The sequence below is a fragment of the Accipiter gentilis genome, chromosome 6, assembly GCF_929443795.1.
Source record: "Accipiter gentilis chromosome 6, bAccGen1.1, whole genome shotgun sequence".
In the NCBI taxonomy this organism is placed as follows: Eukaryota; Metazoa; Chordata; class Aves; order Accipitriformes; family Accipitridae; genus Astur; species Astur gentilis.
In genome coordinates, this window is record NC_064885.1 from 16773221 (window position 1) to 16793262 (window position 20042).

General features: G+C 66.9%; 11 non-coding genes across 11 annotated transcripts; all 11 read right to left on the reverse strand.

Annotated features, from left to right (window-relative positions):
- Nucleotides 1-1570: 1570 nt before the first annotated feature.
- Nucleotides 1571-1689, reverse strand: LOC126040093 (5S ribosomal RNA). The gene has a single exon (XR_007506513.1). It is a non-coding gene; the product is annotated as a 5S ribosomal RNA (ribosomal RNA).
- A 1601-nt stretch (nucleotides 1690-3290) lies between these two features.
- On the reverse strand, nucleotides 3291-3409 carry LOC126040094 (5S ribosomal RNA). The gene has a single exon (XR_007506514.1). It is a non-coding gene; the product is annotated as a 5S ribosomal RNA (ribosomal RNA).
- Nucleotides 3410-5010: 1601 nt separating this feature from the next.
- Nucleotides 5011-5129, reverse strand: LOC126040036 (5S ribosomal RNA). The gene has a single exon (XR_007506454.1). It is a non-coding gene; the product is annotated as a 5S ribosomal RNA (ribosomal RNA).
- A 1601-nt stretch (nucleotides 5130-6730) lies between these two features.
- LOC126040056 (5S ribosomal RNA) lies at nucleotides 6731-6849 on the reverse strand. The gene has a single exon (XR_007506478.1). It is a non-coding gene; the product is annotated as a 5S ribosomal RNA (ribosomal RNA).
- A 1601-nt stretch (nucleotides 6850-8450) lies between these two features.
- Nucleotides 8451-8569, reverse strand: LOC126040069 (5S ribosomal RNA). The gene has a single exon (XR_007506490.1). It is a non-coding gene; the product is annotated as a 5S ribosomal RNA (ribosomal RNA).
- Nucleotides 8570-10170: 1601 nt separating this feature from the next.
- Nucleotides 10171-10289, reverse strand: LOC126040057 (5S ribosomal RNA). The gene has a single exon (XR_007506479.1). It is a non-coding gene; the product is annotated as a 5S ribosomal RNA (ribosomal RNA).
- Nucleotides 10290-11890: 1601 nt separating this feature from the next.
- On the reverse strand, nucleotides 11891-12009 carry LOC126040058 (5S ribosomal RNA). Its single transcript, XR_007506480.1, has one exon. It is a non-coding gene; the product is annotated as a 5S ribosomal RNA (ribosomal RNA).
- A 1601-nt stretch (nucleotides 12010-13610) lies between these two features.
- LOC126040095 (5S ribosomal RNA) lies at nucleotides 13611-13729 on the reverse strand. Its single transcript, XR_007506515.1, has one exon. It is a non-coding gene; the product is annotated as a 5S ribosomal RNA (ribosomal RNA).
- A 1601-nt stretch (nucleotides 13730-15330) lies between these two features.
- On the reverse strand, nucleotides 15331-15449 carry LOC126040096 (5S ribosomal RNA). Its single transcript, XR_007506516.1, has one exon. It is a non-coding gene; the product is annotated as a 5S ribosomal RNA (ribosomal RNA).
- A 1601-nt stretch (nucleotides 15450-17050) lies between these two features.
- LOC126040097 (5S ribosomal RNA) lies at nucleotides 17051-17169 on the reverse strand. Its single transcript, XR_007506517.1, has one exon. It is a non-coding gene; the product is annotated as a 5S ribosomal RNA (ribosomal RNA).
- Nucleotides 17170-18770: 1601 nt separating this feature from the next.
- Nucleotides 18771-18889, reverse strand: LOC126040098 (5S ribosomal RNA). The gene has a single exon (XR_007506518.1). It is a non-coding gene; the product is annotated as a 5S ribosomal RNA (ribosomal RNA).
- Nucleotides 18890-20042: the final 1153 nt, after the last annotated feature.

Consider the following 20042-nt stretch of genomic DNA (forward strand, 5'->3'; position numbering starts at 1 on the left):
GACGACAACCACGCTCCTACCCCACGCTACGGACTCACTGAGACACGCACAGCAACGGAACGCCTCTAGAACACGCACCTGCCCCACCACGGTCACCCCTGGCAACACCTGCTCTCATCCCCACGCCGCCCTGACCCGCAAAGAGGCCCCTCGGGCCACCGGCAACAGGCTCTCGTCCCACACTACAGCCTCACCGACCCACGCACAGCAGCGGCACGCCTCCAGAACACACACCTGCCCCACCGCGGTGACCCCCGGCAACATCCGCTCACATCCCCACGCAACCCAGGCCCCGCCAAGAGCCCTCTCGGGTGACGACAACCACGCTCCTACCCCACACTACAGACTCACTGAGACACGCACAGCAGCGGCACGCCTCTGGGACACACACCTGCCCCACCACGGTGACCCCCATCAACACCCAGTCTCATCCCCACGCTACCCTGCCCCGCAAGGAGGCCCCTCGGGCCACCGACAACAGGCTCCCGCCCCGCACTACTGACTCACTGAGACACGCACAGCAGCGGCACGCCTCAGGACACACACCTGCCCCACCACGGTGACCCCCGGCAACACCCGCTCTCATCCCCACGCACCCCTGCCCCTCAGAGAGTCCCCTCGGACCACCAGCACCACGCTCCCACCCCACACTGCAGCCCCAACAACTCAAGCACAGCAACGCAACACCTCTAGAACACACACCTGCCCCACCACGGAGACCCCCAGCAATACCCGTTCACATCCCCACGCAACTCTGCCCCGCCAAGATCCCTCTCGGGCGACCACAACCACACTCCTACCCCACACTGCAGCCTCACCGACCCACGCACAGCAGCGGCACGCCTCTAGACACACACCTGCCCCACCACGGAGACCCCCTGCAATACCCGCTCTCATCCCCACGCACCCCTGCCCCGCAAAGAGGCCCCTGGTGCCACTGACAGCAGGCTCCCACCCCACACTGCAGCCCCACCGACTCACGCACAGCAACGGAACACCTCTAGGACACACACCTGCCCCACCACCATCACCCCTGGCAACACCCGCTCTCATCCCCACGCACGCCTGCCCCGCAAAGTGGCCCCTCGGGCCACCGGCAACAGGCTCTCGTCCCACACTACAGCCTCACCGACCCACGCACAGCAGCGGCACGCCTCCAGAACACACACCTGCCCCACCGCGGTGACCCCCGGCAACACCCGCTCACATCCCCACGCAACCCTGCCCCGCCAAGAGCCCTCTCGGGCGACCACAACCACGCTCCCACCCCACACTGCAGCCCCACGGAGGGGGGCTGCAGGCAACACCCACACACACCTGCCTTCACCACGTCGACCCCCTGCATCACCTCTACACATCCCCACGCCCCACATCAAGCCCTCTCGCCTAACCACAACCACGCTCTCACCCCGCACTGCAGCCCCACCCACCCACAGAGCAGAGCGCCAGACAGTCGCAGAGCACACCTGCCCCACCACCGCGACCCCGGCCCTCACCCGCACACCCCTGCCCCTCCGCAACACCGCAGCAAGAAAACAGGGGCCGCCCCGCGGCCTCCGCCAAGGCCAAAAGCCTACAGCACCCGGTATTCCCAGGCGGTCTCCCATCCAAGTACTAACGGGGCCCGACCCTGCTTAGCTTCCGAGATCAGACGAGATCGGGCGTTCTCAGGGTGGTATGGCCGTAGGCAGCCCTGTCCCCGCCAAGAGCCCTCTCGGGTGACGACAACCACGCTCCTACCCCACGCTACGGACTCACTGAGACACGCACAGCAACGGAACGCCTCTAGAACACGCACCTGCCCCACCACGGTCACCCCTGGCAACACCTGCTCTCATCCCCACGCCGCCCTGACCCGCAAAGAGGCCCCTCGGGCCACCGGCAACAGGCTCTCGTCCCACACTACAGCCTCACCGACCCACGCACAGCAGCGGCACGCCTCCAGAACACACACCTGCCCCACCGCGGTGACCCCCGGCAACATCCGCTCACATCCCCACGCAACCCAGGCCCCGCCAAGAGCCCTCTCGGGTGACGACAACCACGCTCCTACCCCACACTACAGACTCACTGAGACACGCACAGCAGCGGCACGCCTCTGGGACACACACCTGCCCCACCACGGTGACCCCCATCAACACCCAGTCTCATCCCCACGCTACCCTGCCCCGCAAGGAGGCCCCTCGGGCCACCGACAACAGGCTCCCGCCCCGCACTACTGACTCACTGAGACACGCACAGCAGCGGCACGCCTCAGGACACACACCTGCCCCACCACGGTGACCCCCGGCAACACCCGCTCTCATCCCCACGCACCCCTGCCCCTCAGAGAGTCCCCTCGGACCACCAGCACCACGCTCCCACCCCACACTGCAGCCCCAACAACTCAAGCACAGCAACGCAACACCTCTAGAACACACACCTGCCCCACCACGGAGACCCCCAGCAATACCCGTTCACATCCCCACGCAACTCTGCCCCGCCAAGATCCCTCTCGGGCGACCACAACCACACTCCTACCCCACACTGCAGCCTCACCGACCCACGCACAGCAGCGGCACGCCTCTAGACACACACCTGCCCCACCACGGAGACCCCCTGCAATACCCGCTCTCATCCCCACGCACCCCTGCCCCGCAAAGAGGCCCCTGGTGCCACTGACAGCAGGCTCCCACCCCACACTGCAGCCCCACCGACTCACGCACAGCAACGGAACACCTCTAGGACACACACCTGCCCCACCACCATCACCCCTGGCAACACCCGCTCTCATCCCCACGCACGCCTGCCCCGCAAAGTGGCCCCTCGGGCCACCGGCAACAGGCTCTCGTCCCACACTACAGCCTCACCGACCCACGCACAGCAGCGGCACGCCTCCAGAACACACACCTGCCCCACCGCGGTGACCCCCGGCAACACCCGCTCACATCCCCACGCAACCCTGCCCCGCCAAGAGCCCTCTCGGGCGACCACAACCACGCTCCCACCCCACACTGCAGCCCCACGGAGGGGGGCTGCAGGCAACACCCACACACACCTGCCTTCACCACGTCGACCCCCTGCATCACCTCTACACATCCCCACGCCCCACATCAAGCCCTCTCGCCTAACCACAACCACGCTCTCACCCCGCACTGCAGCCCCACCCACCCACAGAGCAGAGCGCCAGACAGTCGCAGAGCACACCTGCCCCACCACCGCGACCCCGGCCCTCACCCGCACACCCCTGCCCCTCCGCAACACCGCAGCAAGAAAACAGGGGCCGCCCCGCGGCCTCCGCCAAGGCCAAAAGCCTACAGCACCCGGTATTCCCAGGCGGTCTCCCATCCAAGTACTAACGGGGCCCGACCCTGCTTAGCTTCCGAGATCAGACGAGATCGGGCGTTCTCAGGGTGGTATGGCCGTAGGCAGCCCTGTCCCCGCCAAGAGCCCTCTCGGGTGACGACAACCACGCTCCTACCCCACGCTACGGACTCACTGAGACACGCACAGCAACGGAACGCCTCTAGAACACGCACCTGCCCCACCACGGTCACCCCTGGCAACACCTGCTCTCATCCCCACGCAGCCCTGACCCGCAAAGAGGCCCCTCGGGCCACCGGCAACAGGCTCTCGTCCCACATTACAGCCTCACCGACCCACGCACAGCAGCGGCACGCCTCCAGAACACACACCTGCCCCACCGCGGTGACCCCCGGCAACATCCGCTCACATCCCCACGCAACCCAGGCCCCGCCAAGAGCCCTCTCGGGTGACGACAACCACGCTCCTACCCCACACTACAGACTCACTGAGACACGCACAGCAGCGGCACGCCTCTGGGACACACACCTGCCCCACCACGGTGACCCCCATCAACACCCAGTCTCATCCCCACGCTACCCTGCCCCGCAAGGAGGCCCCTCGGGCCACCGACAACAGGCTCCCGCCCCGCACTACTGACTCACTGAGACACGCACAGCAGCGGCACGCCTCAGGACACACACCTGCCCCACCACGGTGACCCCCGGCAACACCCGCTCTCATCCCCACGCACCCCTGCCCCTCAGAGAGTCCCCTCGGACCACCAGCACCACGCTCCCACCCCACACTGCAGCCCCAACAACTCAAGCACAGCAACGCAACACCTCTAGAACACACACCTGCCCCACCACGGAGACCCCCAGCAATACCCGTTCACATCCCCACGCAACTCTGCCCCGCCAAGATCCCTCTCGGGCGACCACAACCACACTCCTACCCCACACTGCAGCCTCACCGACCCACGCACAGCAGCGGCACGCCTCTAGACACACACCTGCCCCACCACGGAGACCCCCTGCAATACCCGCTCTCATCCCCACGCACCCCTGCCCCGCAAAGAGGCCCCTGGTGCCACTGACAGCAGGCTCCCACCCCACACTGCAGCCCCACCGACTCACGCACAGCAACGGAACACCTCTAGGACACACACCTGCCCCACCACCATCACCCCTGGCAACACCCGCTCTCATCCCCACGCACGCCTGCCCCGCAAAGTGGCCCCTCGGGCCACCGGCAACAGGCTCTCGTCCCACACTACAGCCTCACCGACCCACGCACAGCAGCGGCACGCCTCCAGAACACACACCTGCCCCACCGCGGTGACCCCCGGCAACACCCGCTCACATCCCCACGCAACCCTGCCCCGCCAAGAGCCCTCTCGGGCGACCACAACCACGCTCCCACCCCACACTGCAGCCCCACGGAGGGGGGCTGCAGGCAACACCCACACACACCTGCCTTCACCACGTCGACCCCCTGCATCACCTCTACACATCCCCACGCCCCACATCAAGCCCTCTCGCCTAACCACAACCACGCTCTCACCCCGCACTGCAGCCCCACCCACCCACAGAGCAGAGCGCCAGACAGTCGCAGAGCACACCTGCCCCACCACCGCGACCCCGGCCCTCACCCGCACACCCCTGCCCCTCCGCAACACCGCAGCAAGAAAACAGGGGCCGCCCCGCGGCCTCCGCCAAGGCCAAAAGCCTACAGCACCCGGTATTCCCAGGCGGTCTCCCATCCAAGTACTAACCAGGCCCGACCCTGCTTAGCTTCCGAGATCAGACGAGATCGGGCGTTCTCAGGGTGGTATGGCTGTAGGCAGCCCTGTCCCCGCCAAGAGCCCTCTCGGGTGACGACAACCACGCTCCTACCCCACGCTACGGACTCACTGAGACACGCACAGCAACGGAACGCCTCTAGAACACGCACCTGCCCCACCACGGTCACCCCTGGCAACACCTGCTCTCATCCCCACGCCGCCCTGACCCGCAAAGAGGCCCCTCGGGCCACCGGCAACAGGCTCTCGTCCCACACTACAGCCTCACCGACCCACGCACAGCAGCGGCACGCCTCCAGAACACACACCTGCCCCACCGCGGTGACCCCCGGCAACATCCGCTCACATCCCCACGCAACCCAGGCCCCGCCAAGAGCCCTCTCGGGTGACGACAACCACGCTCCTACCCCACACTACAGACTCACTGAGACACGCACAGCAGCGGCACGCCTCTGGGACACACACCTGCCCCACCACGGTGACCCCCATCAACACCCAGTCTCATCCCCACGCTACCCTGCCCCGCAAGGAGGCCCCTCGGGCCACCGACAACAGGCTCCCGCCCCGCACTACTGACTCACTGAGACACGCACAGCAGCGGCACGCCTCAGGACACACACCTGCCCCACCACGGTGACCCCCGGCAACACCCGCTCTCATCCCCACGCACCCCTGCCCCTCAGAGAGTCCCCTCGGACCACCAGCACCACGCTCCCACCCCACACTGCAGCCCCAACAACTCAAGCACAGCAACGCAACACCTCTAGAACACACACCTGCCCCACCACGGAGACCCCCAGCAATACCCGTTCACATCCCCACGCAACTCTGCCCCGCCAAGATCCCTCTCGGGCGACCACAACCACACTCCTACCCCACACTGCAGCCTCACCGACCCACGCACAGCAGCGGCACGCCTCTAGACACACACCTGCCCCACCACGGAGACCCCCTGCAATACCCGCTCTCATCCCCACGCACCCCTGCCCCGCAAAGAGGCCCCTGGTGCCACTGACAGCAGGCTCCCACCCCACACTGCAGCCCCACCGACTCACGCACAGCAACGGAACACCTCTAGGACACACACCTGCCCCACCACCATCACCCCTGGCAACACCCGCTCTCATCCCCACGCACGCCTGCCCCGCAAAGTGGCCCCTCGGGCCACCGGCAACAGGCTCTCGTCCCACACTACAGCCTCACCGACCCACGCACAGCAGCGGCACGCCTCCAGAACACACACCTGCCCCACCGCGGTGACCCCCGGCAACACCCGCTCACATCCCCACGCAACCCTGCCCCGCCAAGAGCCCTCTCGGGCGACCACAACCACGCTCCCACCCCACACTGCAGCCCCACGGAGGGGGGCTGCAGGCAACACCCACACACACCTGCCTTCACCACGTCGACCCCCTGCATCACCTCTACACATCCCCACGCCCCACATCAAGCCCTCTCGCCTAACCACAACCACGCTCTCACCCCGCACTGCAGCCCCACCCACCCACAGAGCAGAGCGCCAGACAGTCGCAGAGCACACCTGCCCCACCACCGCGACCCCGGCCCTCACCCGCACACCCCTGCCCCTCCGCAACACCGCAGCAAGAAAACAGGGGCCGCCCCGCGGCCTCCGCCAAGGCCAAAAGCCTACAGCACCCGGTATTCCCAGGCGGTCTCCCATCCAAGTACTAACCGGGCCCGACCCTGCTTAGCTTCCGAGATCAGACGAGATCGGGCGTTCTCAGGGTGGTATGGCCGTAGGCAGCCCTGTCCCCGCCAAGAGCCCTCTCGGGTGACGACAACCACGCTCCTACCCCACGCTACGGACTCACTGAGACACGCACAGCAACGGAACGCCTCTAGAACACGCACCTGCCCCACCACGGTCACCCCTGGCAACACCCGCTCTCATCCCCACGCCGCCCTGACCCGCAAAGAGGCCCCTCGGGCCACCGGCAACAGGCTCTCGTCCCACACTACAGCCTCACCGACCCACGCACAGCAGCGGCACGCCTCCAGAACACACACCTGCCCCACCGCGGTGACCCCCGGCAACATCCGCTCACATCCCCACGCAACCCAGGCCCCGCCAAGAGCCCTCTCGGGTGACGACAACCACGCTCCTACCCCACACTACAGACTCACTGAGACACGCACAGCAGCGGCACGCCTCTGGGACACACACCTGCCCCACCACGGTGACCCCCATCAACACCCAGTCTCATCCCCACGCTACCCTGCCCCGCAAGGAGGCCCCTCGGGCCACCGACAACAGGCTCCCGCCCCACACTACTGACTCACTGAGACACGCACAGCAGCGGCACGCCTCAGGACACACACCTGCCCCACCACGGTGACCCCCGGCAACACCCGCTCTCATCCCCACGCACCCCTGCCCCTCAGAGAGTCCCCTCGGACCACCAGCACCACGCTCCCACCCCACACTGCAGCCCCAACAACTCAAGCACAGCAACGCAACACCTCTAGAACACACACCTGCCCCACCACGGAGACCCCCAGCAATACCCGTTCACATCCCCACGCAACTCTGCCCCGCCAAGATCCCTCTCGGGCGACCACAACCACACTCCTACCCCACACTGCAGCCTCACCGACCCACGCACAGCAGCGGCACGCCTCTAGACACACACCTGCCCCACCACGGAGACCCCCTGCAATACCCGCTCTCATCCCCACGCACCCCTGCCCCGCAAAGAGGCCCCTGGTGCCACTGACAGCAGGCTCCCACCCCACACTGCAGCCCCACCGACTCACGCACAGCAACGGAACACCTCTAGGACACACACCTGCCCCACCACCATCACCCCTGGCAACACCCGCTCTCATCCCCACGCACACCTGCCCCGCAAAGTGGCCCCTCGGGCCACCGGCAACAGGCTCTCGTCCCACACTACAGCCTCACCGACCCACGCACAGCAGCGGCACGCCTCCAGAACACACACCTGCCCCACCGCGGTGACCCCCGGCAACACCCGCTCACATCCCCACGCAACCCTGCCCCGCCAAGAGCCCTCTCGGGCGACCACAACCACGCTCCCACCCCACACTGCAGCCCCACGGAGGGGGGCTGCAGGCAACACCCACACACACCTGCCTTCACCACGTCGACCCCCTGCATCACCTCTACACATCCCCACGCCCCACATCAAGCCCTCTCGCCTAACCACAACCACGCTCTCACCCCGCACTGCAGCCCCACCCACCCACAGAGCAGAGCGCCAGACAGTCGCAGAGCACACCTGCCCCACCACCGCGACCCCGGCCCTCACCCGCACACCCCTGCCCCTCCGCAACACCGCAGCAAGAAAACAGGGGCCGCCCCGCGGCCTCCGCCAAGGCCAAAAGCCTACAGCACCCGGTATTCCCAGGCGGTCTCCCATCCAAGTACTAACTGGGCCCGACCCTGCTTAGCTTCCGAGATCAGACGAGATCGGGCGTTCTCAGGGTGGTATGGCCGTAGGCAGCCCTGTCCCCGCCAAGAGCCCTCTCGGGTGACGACAACCACGCTCCTACCCCACGCTACGGACTCACTGAGACACGCACAGCAACGGAACGCCTCTAGAACACGCACCTGCCCCACCACGGTCACCCCTGGCAACACCTGCTCTCATCCCCACGCCGCCCTGACCCGCAAAGAGGCCCCTCGGGCCACCGGCAACAGGCTCTCGTCCCACACTACAGCCTCACCGACCCACGCACAGCAGCGGCACGCCTCCAGAACACACACCTGCCCCACCGCGGTGACCCCCGGCAACATCCGCTCACATCCCCACGCAACCCAGGCCCCGCCAAGAGCCCTCTCGGGTGACGACAACCACGCTCCTACCCCACACTACAGACTCACTGAGACACGCACAGCAGCGGCACGCCTCTGGGACACACACCTGCCCCACCACGGTGACCCCCATCAACACCCAGTCTCATCCCCACGCTACCCTGCCCCGCAAGGAGGCCCCTCGGGCCACCGACAACAGGCTCCCGCCCCGCACTACTGACTCACTGAGACACGCACAGCAGCGGCACGCCTCAGGACACACACCTGCCCCACCACGGTGACCCCCGGCAACACCCGCTCTCATCCCCACGCACCCCTGCCCCTCAGAGAGTCCCCTCGGACCACCAGCACCACGCTCCCACCCCACACTGCAGCCCCAACAACTCAAGCACAGCAACGCAACACCTCTAGAACACACACCTGCCCCACCACGGAGACCCCCAGCAATACCCGTTCACATCCCCACGCAACTCTGCCCCGCCAAGATCCCTCTCGGGCGACCACAACCACACTCCTACCCCACACTGCAGCCTCACCGACCCACGCACAGCAGCGGCACGCCTCTAGACACACACCTGCCCCACCACGGAGACCCCCTGCAATACCCGCTCTCATCCCCACGCACCCCTGCCCCGCAAAGAGGCCCCTGGTGCCACTGACAGCAGGCTCCCACCCCACACTGCAGCCCCACCGACTCACGCACAGCAACGGAACACCTCTAGGACACACACCTGCCCCACCACCATCACCCCTGGCAACACCCGCTCTCATCCCCACGCACGCCTGCCCCGCAAAGTGGCCCCTCGGGCCACCGGCAACAGGCTCTCGTCCCACACTACAGCCTCACCGACCCACGCACAGCAGCGGCACGCCTCCAGAACACACACCTGCCCCACCGCGGTGACCCCCGGCAACACCCGCTCACATCCCCACGCAACCCTGCCCCGCCAAGAGCCCTCTCGGGCGACCACAACCACGCTCCCACCCCACACTGCAGCCCCACGGAGGGGGGCTGCAGGCAACACCCACACACACCTGCCTTCACCACGTCGACCCCCTGCATCACCTCTACACATCCCCACGCCCCACATCAAGCCCTCTCGCCTAACCACAACCACGCTCTCACCCCGCACTGCAGCCCCACCCACCCACAGAGCAGAGCGCCAGACAGTCGCAGAGCACACCTGCCCCACCACCGCGACCCCGGCCCTCACCCGCACACCCCTGCCCCTCCGCAACACCGCAGCAAGAAAACAGGGGCCGCCCCGCGGCCTCCGCCAAGGCCAAAAGCCTACAGCACCCGGTATTCCCAGGCGGTCTCCCATCCAAGTACTAACCGGGCCCGACCCTGCTTAGCTTCCGAGATCAGACGAGATCGGGCGTTCTCAGGGTGGTATGGCCGTAGGCAGCCCTGTCCCCGCCAAGAGCCCTCTCGGGTGACGACAACCACGCTCCTACCCCACGCTACGGACTCACTGAGACACGCACAGCAACGGAACGCCTCTAGAACACGCACCTGCCCCACCACGGTCACCCCTGGCAACACCCGCTCTCATCCCCACGCCGCCCTGACCCGCAAAGAGGCCCCTCGGGCCACCGGCAACAGGCTCTCGTCCCACACTACAGCCTCACCGACCCACGCACAGCAGCGGCACGCCTCCAGAACACACACCTGCCCCACCGCGGTGACCCCCGGCAACATCCGCTCACATCCCCACGCAACCCAGGCCCCGCCAAGAGCCCTCTCGGGTGACGACAACCACGCTCCTACCCCACACTACAGACTCACTGAGACACGCACAGCAGCGGCACGCCTCTGGGACACACACCTGCCCCACCACGGTGACCCCCATCAACACCCAGTCTCATCCCCACGCTACCCTGCCCCGCAAGGAGGCCCCTCGGGCCACCGACAACAGGCTCCCGCCCCACACTACTGACTCACTGAGACACGCACAGCAGCGGCACGCCTCAGGACACACACCTGCCCCACCACGGTGACCCCCGGCAACACCCGCTCTCATCCCCACGCACCCCTGCCCCTCAGAGAGTCCCCTCGGACCACCAGCACCACGCTCCCACCCCACACTGCAGCCCCAACAACTCAAGCACAGCAACGCAACACCTCTAGAACACACACCTGCCCCACCACGGAGACCCCCAGCAATACCCGTTCACATCCCCACGCAACTCTGCCCCGCCAAGATCCCTCTCGGGCGACCACAACCACACTCCTACCCCACACTGCAGCCTCACCGACCCACGCACAGCAGCGGCACGCCTCTAGACACACACCTGCCCCACCACGGAGACCCCCTGCAATACCCGCTCTCATCCCCACGCACCCCTGCCCCGCAAAGAGGCCCCTGGTGCCACTGACAGCAGGCTCCCACCCCACACTGCAGCCCCACCGACTCACGCACAGCAACGGAACACCTCTAGGACACACACCTGCCCCACCACCATCACCCCTGGCAACACCCGCTCTCATCCCCACGCACACCTGCCCCGCAAAGTGGCCCCTCGGGCCACCGGCAACAGGCTCTCGTCCCACACTACAGCCTCACCGACCCACGCACAGCAGCGGCACGCCTCCAGAACACACACCTGCCCCACCGCGGTGACCCCCGGCAACACCCGCTCACATCCCCACGCAACCCTGCCCCGCCAAGAGCCCTCTCGGGCGACCACAACCACGCTCCCACCCCACACTGCAGCCCCACGGAGGGGGGCTGCAGGCAACACCCACACACACCTGCCTTCACCACGTCGACCCCCTGCATCACCTCTACACATCCCCACGCCCCACATCAAGCCCTCTCGCCTAACCACAACCACGCTCTCACCCCGCACTGCAGCCCCACCCACCCACAGAGCAGAGCGCCAGACAGTCGCAGAGCACACCTGCCCCACCACCGCGACCCCGGCCCTCACCCGCACACCCCTGCCCCTCCGCAACACCGCAGCAAGAAAACAGGGGCCGCCCCGCGGCCTCCGCCAAGGCCAAAAGCCTACAGCACCCGGTATTCCCAGGCGGTCTCCCATCCAAGTACTAACCGGGCCCGACCCTGCTTAGCTTCCGAGATCAGACGAGATCGGGCGTTCTCAGGGTGGTATGGCCGTAGGCAGCCCTGTCCCCGCCAAGAGCCCTCTCGGGTGACGACAACCACGCTCCTACCCCACGCTACGGACTCACTGAGACACGCACAGCAACGGAACGCCTCTAGAACACGCACCTGCCCCACCACGGTCACCCCTGGCAACACCTGCTCTCATCCCCACGCCGCCCTGACCCGCAAAGAGGCCCCTCGGGCCACCGGCAACAGGCTCTCGTCCCACATTACAGCCTCACCGACCCACGCACAGCAGCGGCACGCCTCCAGAACACACACCTGCCCCACCGCGGTGACCCCCGGCAACATCCGCTCACATCCCCACGCAACCCAGGCCCCGCCAAGAGCCCTCTCGGGTGACGACAACCACGCTCCTACCCCACACTACAGACTCACTGAGACACGCACAGCAGCGGCACGCCTCTGGGACACACACCTGCCCCACCACGGTGACCCCCATCAACACCCAGTCTCATCCCCACGCTACCCTGCCCCGCAAGGAGGCCCCTCGGGCCACCGACAACAGGCTCCCGCCCCGCACTACTGACTCACTGAGACACGCACAGCAGCGGCACGCCTCAGGACACACACCTGCCCCACCACGGTGACCCCCGGCAACACCCGCTCTCATCCCCACGCACCCCTGCCCCTCAGAGAGTCCCCTCGGACCACCAGCACCACGCTCCCACCCCACACTGCAGCCCCAACAACTCAAGCACAGCAACGCAACACCTCTAGAACACACACCTGCCCCACCACGGAGACCCCCAGCAATACCCGTTCACATCCCCACGCAACTCTGCCCCGCCAAGATCCCTCTCGGGCGACCACAACCACACTCCTACCCCACACTGCAGCCTCACCGACCCACGCACAGCAGCGGCACGCCTCTAGACACACACCTGCCCCACCACGGAGACCCCCTGCAATACCCGCTCTCATCCCCACGCACCCCTGCCCCGCAAAGAGGCCCCTGGTGCCACTGACAGCAGGCTCCCACCCCACACTGCAGCCCCACCGACTCACGCACAGCAACGGAACACCTCTAGGACACACACCTGCCCCACCACCATCACCCCTGGCAACACCCGCTCTCATCCCCACGCACGCCTGCCCCGCAAAGTGGCCCCTCGGGCCACCGGCAACAGGCTCTCGTCCCACACTACAGCCTCACCGACCCACGCACAGCAGCGGCACGCCTCCAGAACACACACCTGCCCCACCGCGGTGACCCCCGGCAACACCCGCTCACATCCCCACGCAACCCTGCCCCGCCAAGAGCCCTCTCGGGCGACCACAACCACGCTCCCACCCCACACTGCAGCCCCACGGAGGGGGGCTGCAGGCAACACCCACACACACCTGCCTTCACCACGTCGACCCCCTGCATCACCTCTACACATCCCCACGCCCCACATCAAGCCCTCTCGCCTAACCACAACCACGCTCTCACCCCGCACTGCAGCCCCACCCACCCACAGAGCAGAGCGCCAGACAGTCGCAGAGCACACCTGCCCCACCACCGCGACCCCGGCCCTCACCCGCACACCCCTGCCCCTCCGCAACACCGCAGCAAGAAAACAGGGGCCGCCCCGCGGCCTCCGCCAAGGCCAAAAGCCTACAGCACCCGGTATTCCCAGGCGGTCTCCCATCCAAGTACTAACGGGGCCCGACCCTGCTTAGCTTCCGAGATCAGACGAGATCGGGCGTTCTCAGGGTGGTATGGCCGTAGGCAGCCCTGTCCCCGCCAAGAGCCCTCTCGGGTGACGACAACCACGCTCCTACCCCACGCTACGGACTCACTGAGACACGCACAGCAACGGAACGCCTCTAGAACACGCACCTGCCCCACCACGGTCACCCCTGGCAACACCCGCTCTCATCCCCACGCCGCCCTGACCCGCAAAGAGGCCCCTCGGGCCACCGGCAACAGGCTCTCGTCCCACACTACAGCCTCACCGACCCACGCACAGCAGCGGCACGCCTCCAGAACACACACCTGCCCCACCGCGGTGACCCCCGGCAACATCCGCTCACATCCCCACGCAACCCAGGCCCCGCCAAGAGCCCTCTCGGGTGACGACAACCACGCTCCTACCCCACACTACAGACTCACTGAGACACGCACAGCAGCGGCACGCCTCTGGGACACACACCTGCCCCACCACGGTGACCCCCATCAACACCCAGTCTCATCCCCACGCTACCCTGCCCCGCAAGGAGGCCCCTCGGGCCACCGACAACAGGCTCCCGCCCCGCACTACTGACTCACTGAGACACGCACAGCAGCGGCACGCCTCAGGACACACACCTGCCCCACCACGGTGACCCCCGGCAACACCCGCTCTCATCCCCACGCACCCCTGCCCCTCAGAGAGTCCCCTCGGACCACCAGCACCACGCTCCCACCCCACACTGCAGCCCCAACAACTCAAGCACAGCAACGCAACACCTCTAGAACACACACCTGCCCCACCACGGAGACCCCCAGCAATACCCGTTCACATCCCCACGCAACTCTGCCCCGCCAAGATCCCTCTCGGGCGACCACAACCACACTCCTACCCCACACTGCAGCCTCACCGACCCACGCACAGCAGCGGCACGCCTCTAGACACACACCTGCCCCACCACGGAGACCCCCTGCAATACCCGCTCTCATCCCCACGCACCCCTGCCCCGCAAAGAGGCCCCTGGTGCCACTGACAGCAGGCTCCCACCCCACACTGCAGCCCCACCGACTCACGCACAGCAACGGAACACCTCTAGGACACACACCTGCCCCACCACCATCACCCCTGGCAACACCCGCTCTCATCCCCACGCACGCCTGCCCCGCAAAGTGGCCCCTCGGGCCACCGGCAACAGGCTCTCGTCCCACACTACAGCCTCACCGACCCACGCACAGCAGCGGCACGCCTCCAGAACACACACCTGCCCCACCGCGGTGACCCCCGGCAACACCCGCTCACATCCCCACGCAACCCTGCCCCGCCAAGAGCCCTCTCGGGCGACCACAACCACGCTCCCACCCCACACTGCAGCCCCACGGAGGGGGGCTGCAGGCAACACCCACACACACCTGCCTTCACCACGTCGACCCCCTGCATCACCTCTACACATCCCCACGCCCCACATCAAGCCCTCTCGCCTAACCACAACCACGCTCTCACCCCGCACTGCAGCCCCACCCACCCACAGAGCAGAGCGCCAGACAGTCGCAGAGCACACCTGCCCCACCACCGCGACCCCGGCCCTCACCCGCACACCCCTGCCCCTCCGCAACACCGCAGCAAGAAAACAGGGGCCGCCCCGCGGCCTCCGCCAAGGCCAAAAGCCTACAGCACCCGGTATTCCCAGGCGGTCTCCCATCCAAGTACTAACGGGGCCCGACCCTGCTTAGCTTCCGAGATCAGACGAGATCGGGCGTTCTCAGGGTGGTATGGCCGTAGGCAGCCCTGTCCCCGCCAAGAGCCCTCTCGGGTGACGACAACCACGCTCCTACCCCACGCTACGGACTCACTGAGACACGCACAGCAACGGAACGCCTCTAGAACACGCACCTGCCCCACCACGGTCACCCCTGGCAACACCCGCTCTCATCCCCACGCCGCCCTGACCCGCAAAGAGGCCCCTCGGGCCACCGGCAACAGGCTCTCGTCCCACACTACAGCCTCACCGACCCACGCACAGCAGCGGCACGCCTCCAGAACACACACCTGCCCCACCGCGGTGACCCCCGGCAACATCCGCTCACATCCCCACGCAACCCAGGCCCCGCCAAGAGCCCTCTCGGGTGACGACAACCACGCTCCTACCCCACACTACAGACTCACTGAGACACGCACAGCAGCGGCATGCCTCTGGGACACACACCTGCCCCACCACGGTGACCCCCATCAACACCCAGTCTCATCCCCACGCTACCCTGCCCCGCAAGGAGGCCCCTCGGGCCACCGACAACAGGCTCCCGCCCCGCACTACTGACTCACTGAGACACGCACAGCAGCGGCACGCCTCAGGACACACACCTGCCCCACCACGGTGACCCCCGGCAACACCCGCTCTCATCCCCACGCACCCCTGCCCCTCAGAGAGTCCCCTCGGACCACCAGCACCACGCTCCCACCCCACACTGCAGCCCCAACAACTCAAGCACAGCAACGCAACACCTCTAGAACACACACCTGCCCCACCACGGAGACCCCCAGCAATACCCGTTCACATCCCCACGCAACTCTGCCCCGCCAAGATCCCTCTCGGGCGACCACAACCACACTCCTACCCCACACTGCAGCCTCACCGACCCACGCACAGCAGCGGCACGCCTCTAGACACACACCTGCCCCACCACGGTGACCCCCTGCAATACCCGCTCTCATCCCCACGCACCCCTGCCCCGCAAAGAGGCCCCTGGTGCCACTGACAGCAGGCTCCCACCCCACACTGCAGCCCCACCGACTCACGCACAGCAACGGAACACCTCTAGGACACACACCTGCCCCACCACCATCACCCCTGGCAACACCCGCTCTCATCCCCACGCACGCCTGCCCCGCAAAGTGGCCCCTCGGGCCACCGGCAACAGGCTCTCGTCCCACACTACAGCCTCACCGACCCACGCACAGCAGCGGCACGCCTCCAGAACACACACCTGCCCCACCGCGGTGACCCCCGGCAACACCCGCTCACATCCCCACGCAACCCTGCCCCGCCAAGAGCCCTCTCGGGCGACCACAACCACGCTCCCACCCCACACTGCAGCCCCACGGAGGGGGGCTGCAGGCAACACCCACACACACCTGCCTTCACCACGTCGACCCCCTGCATCACCTCTACACATCCCCACGCCCCACATCAAGCCCTCTCGCCTAACCACAACCACGCTCTCACCCCGCACTGCAGCCCCACCCACCCACAGAGCAGAGCGCCAGACAGTCGCAGAGCACACCTGCCCCACCACCGCGACCCCGGCCCTCACCCGCACACCCCTGCCCCTCCGCAACACCGCAGCAAGAAAACAGGGGCCGCCCCGCGGCCTCCGCCAAGGCCAAAAGCCTACAGCACCCGGTATTCCCAGGCGGTCTCCCATCCAAGTACTAACGGGGCCCGACCCTGCTTAGCTTCCGAGATCAGACGAGATCGGGCGTTCTCAGGGTGGTATGGCCGTAGGCAGCCCTGTCCCCGCCAAGAGCCCTCTCGGGTGACGACAACCACGCTCCTACCCCACGCTACGGACTCACTGAGACACGCACAGCAACGGAACGCCTCTAGAACACGCACCTGCCCCACCACGGTCACCCCTGGCAACACCCGCTCTCATCCCCACGCCGCCCTGACCCGCAAAGAGGCCCCTCGGGCCACCGGCAACAGGCTCTCGTCCCACACTACAGCCTCACCGACCCACGCACAGCAGCGGCACGCCTCCAGAACACACACCTGCCCCACCGCGGTGACCCCCGGCAACATCCGCTCACATCCCCACGCAACCCAGGCCCCGCCAAGAGCCCTCTCGGGTGACGACAACCACGCTCCTACCCCACACTACAGACTCACTGAGACACGCACAGCAGCGGCACGCCTCTGGGACACACACCTGCCCCACCACGGTGACCCCCATCAACACCCAGTCTCATCCCCACGCTACCCTGCCCCGCAAGGAGGCCCCTCGGGCCACCGACAACAGGCTCCCGCCCCGCACTACTGACTCACTGAGACACGCACAGCAGCGGCACGCCTCAGGACACACACCTGCCCCACCACGGTGACCCCCGGCAACACCCGCTCTCATCCCCACGCACCCCTGCCCCTCAGAGAGTCCCCTCGGACCACCAGCACCACGCTCCCACCCCACACTGCAGCCCCAACAACTCAAGCACAGCAACGCAACACCTCTAGAACACACACCTGCCCCACCACGGAGACCCCCAGCAATACCCGTTCACATCCCCACGCAACTCTGCCCCGCCAAGATCCCTCTCGGGCGACCACAACCACACTCCTACCCCACACTGCAGCCTCACCGACCCACGCACAGCAGCGGCACGCCTCTAGACACACACCTGCCCCACCACGGAGACCCCCTGCAATACCCGCTCTCATCCCCACGCACCCCTGCCCCGCAAAGAGGCCCCTGGTGCCACTGACAGCAGGCTCCCACCCCACACTGCAGCCCCACCGACTCACGCACAGCAACGGAACACCTCTAGGACACACACCTGCCCCACCACCATCACCCCTGGCAACACCCGCTCTCATCCCCACGCACGCCTGCCCCGCAAAGTGGCCCCTCGGGCCACCGGCAACAGGCTCTCGTCCCACACTACAGCCTCACCGACCCACGCACAGCAGCGGCACGCCTCCAGAACACACACCTGCCCCACCGCGGTGACCCCCGGCAACACCCGCTCACATCCCCACGCAACCCTGCCCCGCCAAGAGCCCTCTCGGGCGACCACAACCACGCTCCCACCCCACACTGCAGCCCCACGGAGGGGGGCTGCAGGCAACACCCACACACACCTGCCTTCACCACGTCGACCCCCTGCATCACCTCTACACATCCCCACGCCCCACATCAAGCCCTCTCGCCTAACCACAACCACGCTCTCACCCCGCACTGCAGCCCCACCCACCCACAGAGCAGAGCGCCAGACAGTCGCAGAGCACACCTGCCCCACCACCGCGACCCCGGCCCTCACCCGCACACCCCTGCCCCTCCGCAACACCGCAGCAAGAAAACAGGGGCCGCCCCGCGGCCTCCGCCAAGGCCAAAAGCCTACAGCACCCGGTATTCCCAGGCGGTCTCCCATCCAAGTACTAACGGGGCCCGACCCTGCTTAGCTTCCGAGATCAGACGAGATCGGGCGTTCTCAGGGTGGTATGGCCGTAGGCAGCCCTGTCCCCGCCAAGAGCCCTCTCGGGTGACGACAACCACGCTCCTACCCCACGCTACGGACTCACTGAGACACGCACAGCAACGGAACGCCTCTAGAACACGCACCTGCCCCACCACGGTCACCCCTGGCAACACCCGCTCTCATCCCCACGCCGCCCTGACCCGCAAAGAGGCCCCTCGGGCCACCGGCAACAGGCTCTCGTCCCACACTACAGCCTCACCGACCCACGCACAGCAGCGGCACGCCTCCAGAACACACACCTGCCCCACCGCGGTGACCCCCGGCAACATCCGCTCACATCCCCACGCAACCCAGGCCCCGCCAAGAGCCCTCTCGGGTGACGACAACCACGCTCCTACCCCACACTACAGACTCACTGAGACACGCACAGCAGCGGCACGCCTCTGGGACACACACCTGCCCCACCACGGTGACCCCCATCAACACCCAGTCTCATCCCCACGCTACCCTGCCCCGCAAGGAGGCCCCTCGGGCCACCGACAACAGGCTCCCGCCCCGCACTACTGACTCACTGAGACACGCACAGCAGCGGCACGCCTCAGGACACACACCTGCCCCACCACGGTGACCCCCGGCAACACCCGCTCTCATCCCCACGCACCCCTGCCCCTCAGAGAGTCCCCTCGGACCACCAGCACCACGCTCCCACCCCACACTGCAGCCCCAACAACTCAAGCACAGCAACGCAACACCTCTAGAACACACACCTGCCCCACCACGGAGACCCCCAGCAATACCCGTTCACATCCCCACGCAACTCTGCCCCGCCAAGATCCCTCTCGGGCGACCACAACCACACTCCTACCCCACACTGCAGCCTCACCGACCCACGCACAGCAGCGGCACGCCTCTAGACACACACCTGCCCCACCACGGAGACCCCCTGCAATACCCGCTCTCATCCCCACGCACCCCTGCCCCGCAAAGAGGCCCCTGGTGCCACTGACAGCAGGCTCCCACCCCACACTGCAGCCCCACCGACTCACGCACAGCAACAGAACACCTCTAGGACACACACCTGCCCCACCACCATCACCCCTGGCAACACCCGCTCTCATCCCCACGCACGCCTGCCCCGCAAAGTGGCCCCTCGGGCCACCGGCAACAGGCTCTCGTCCCACACTACA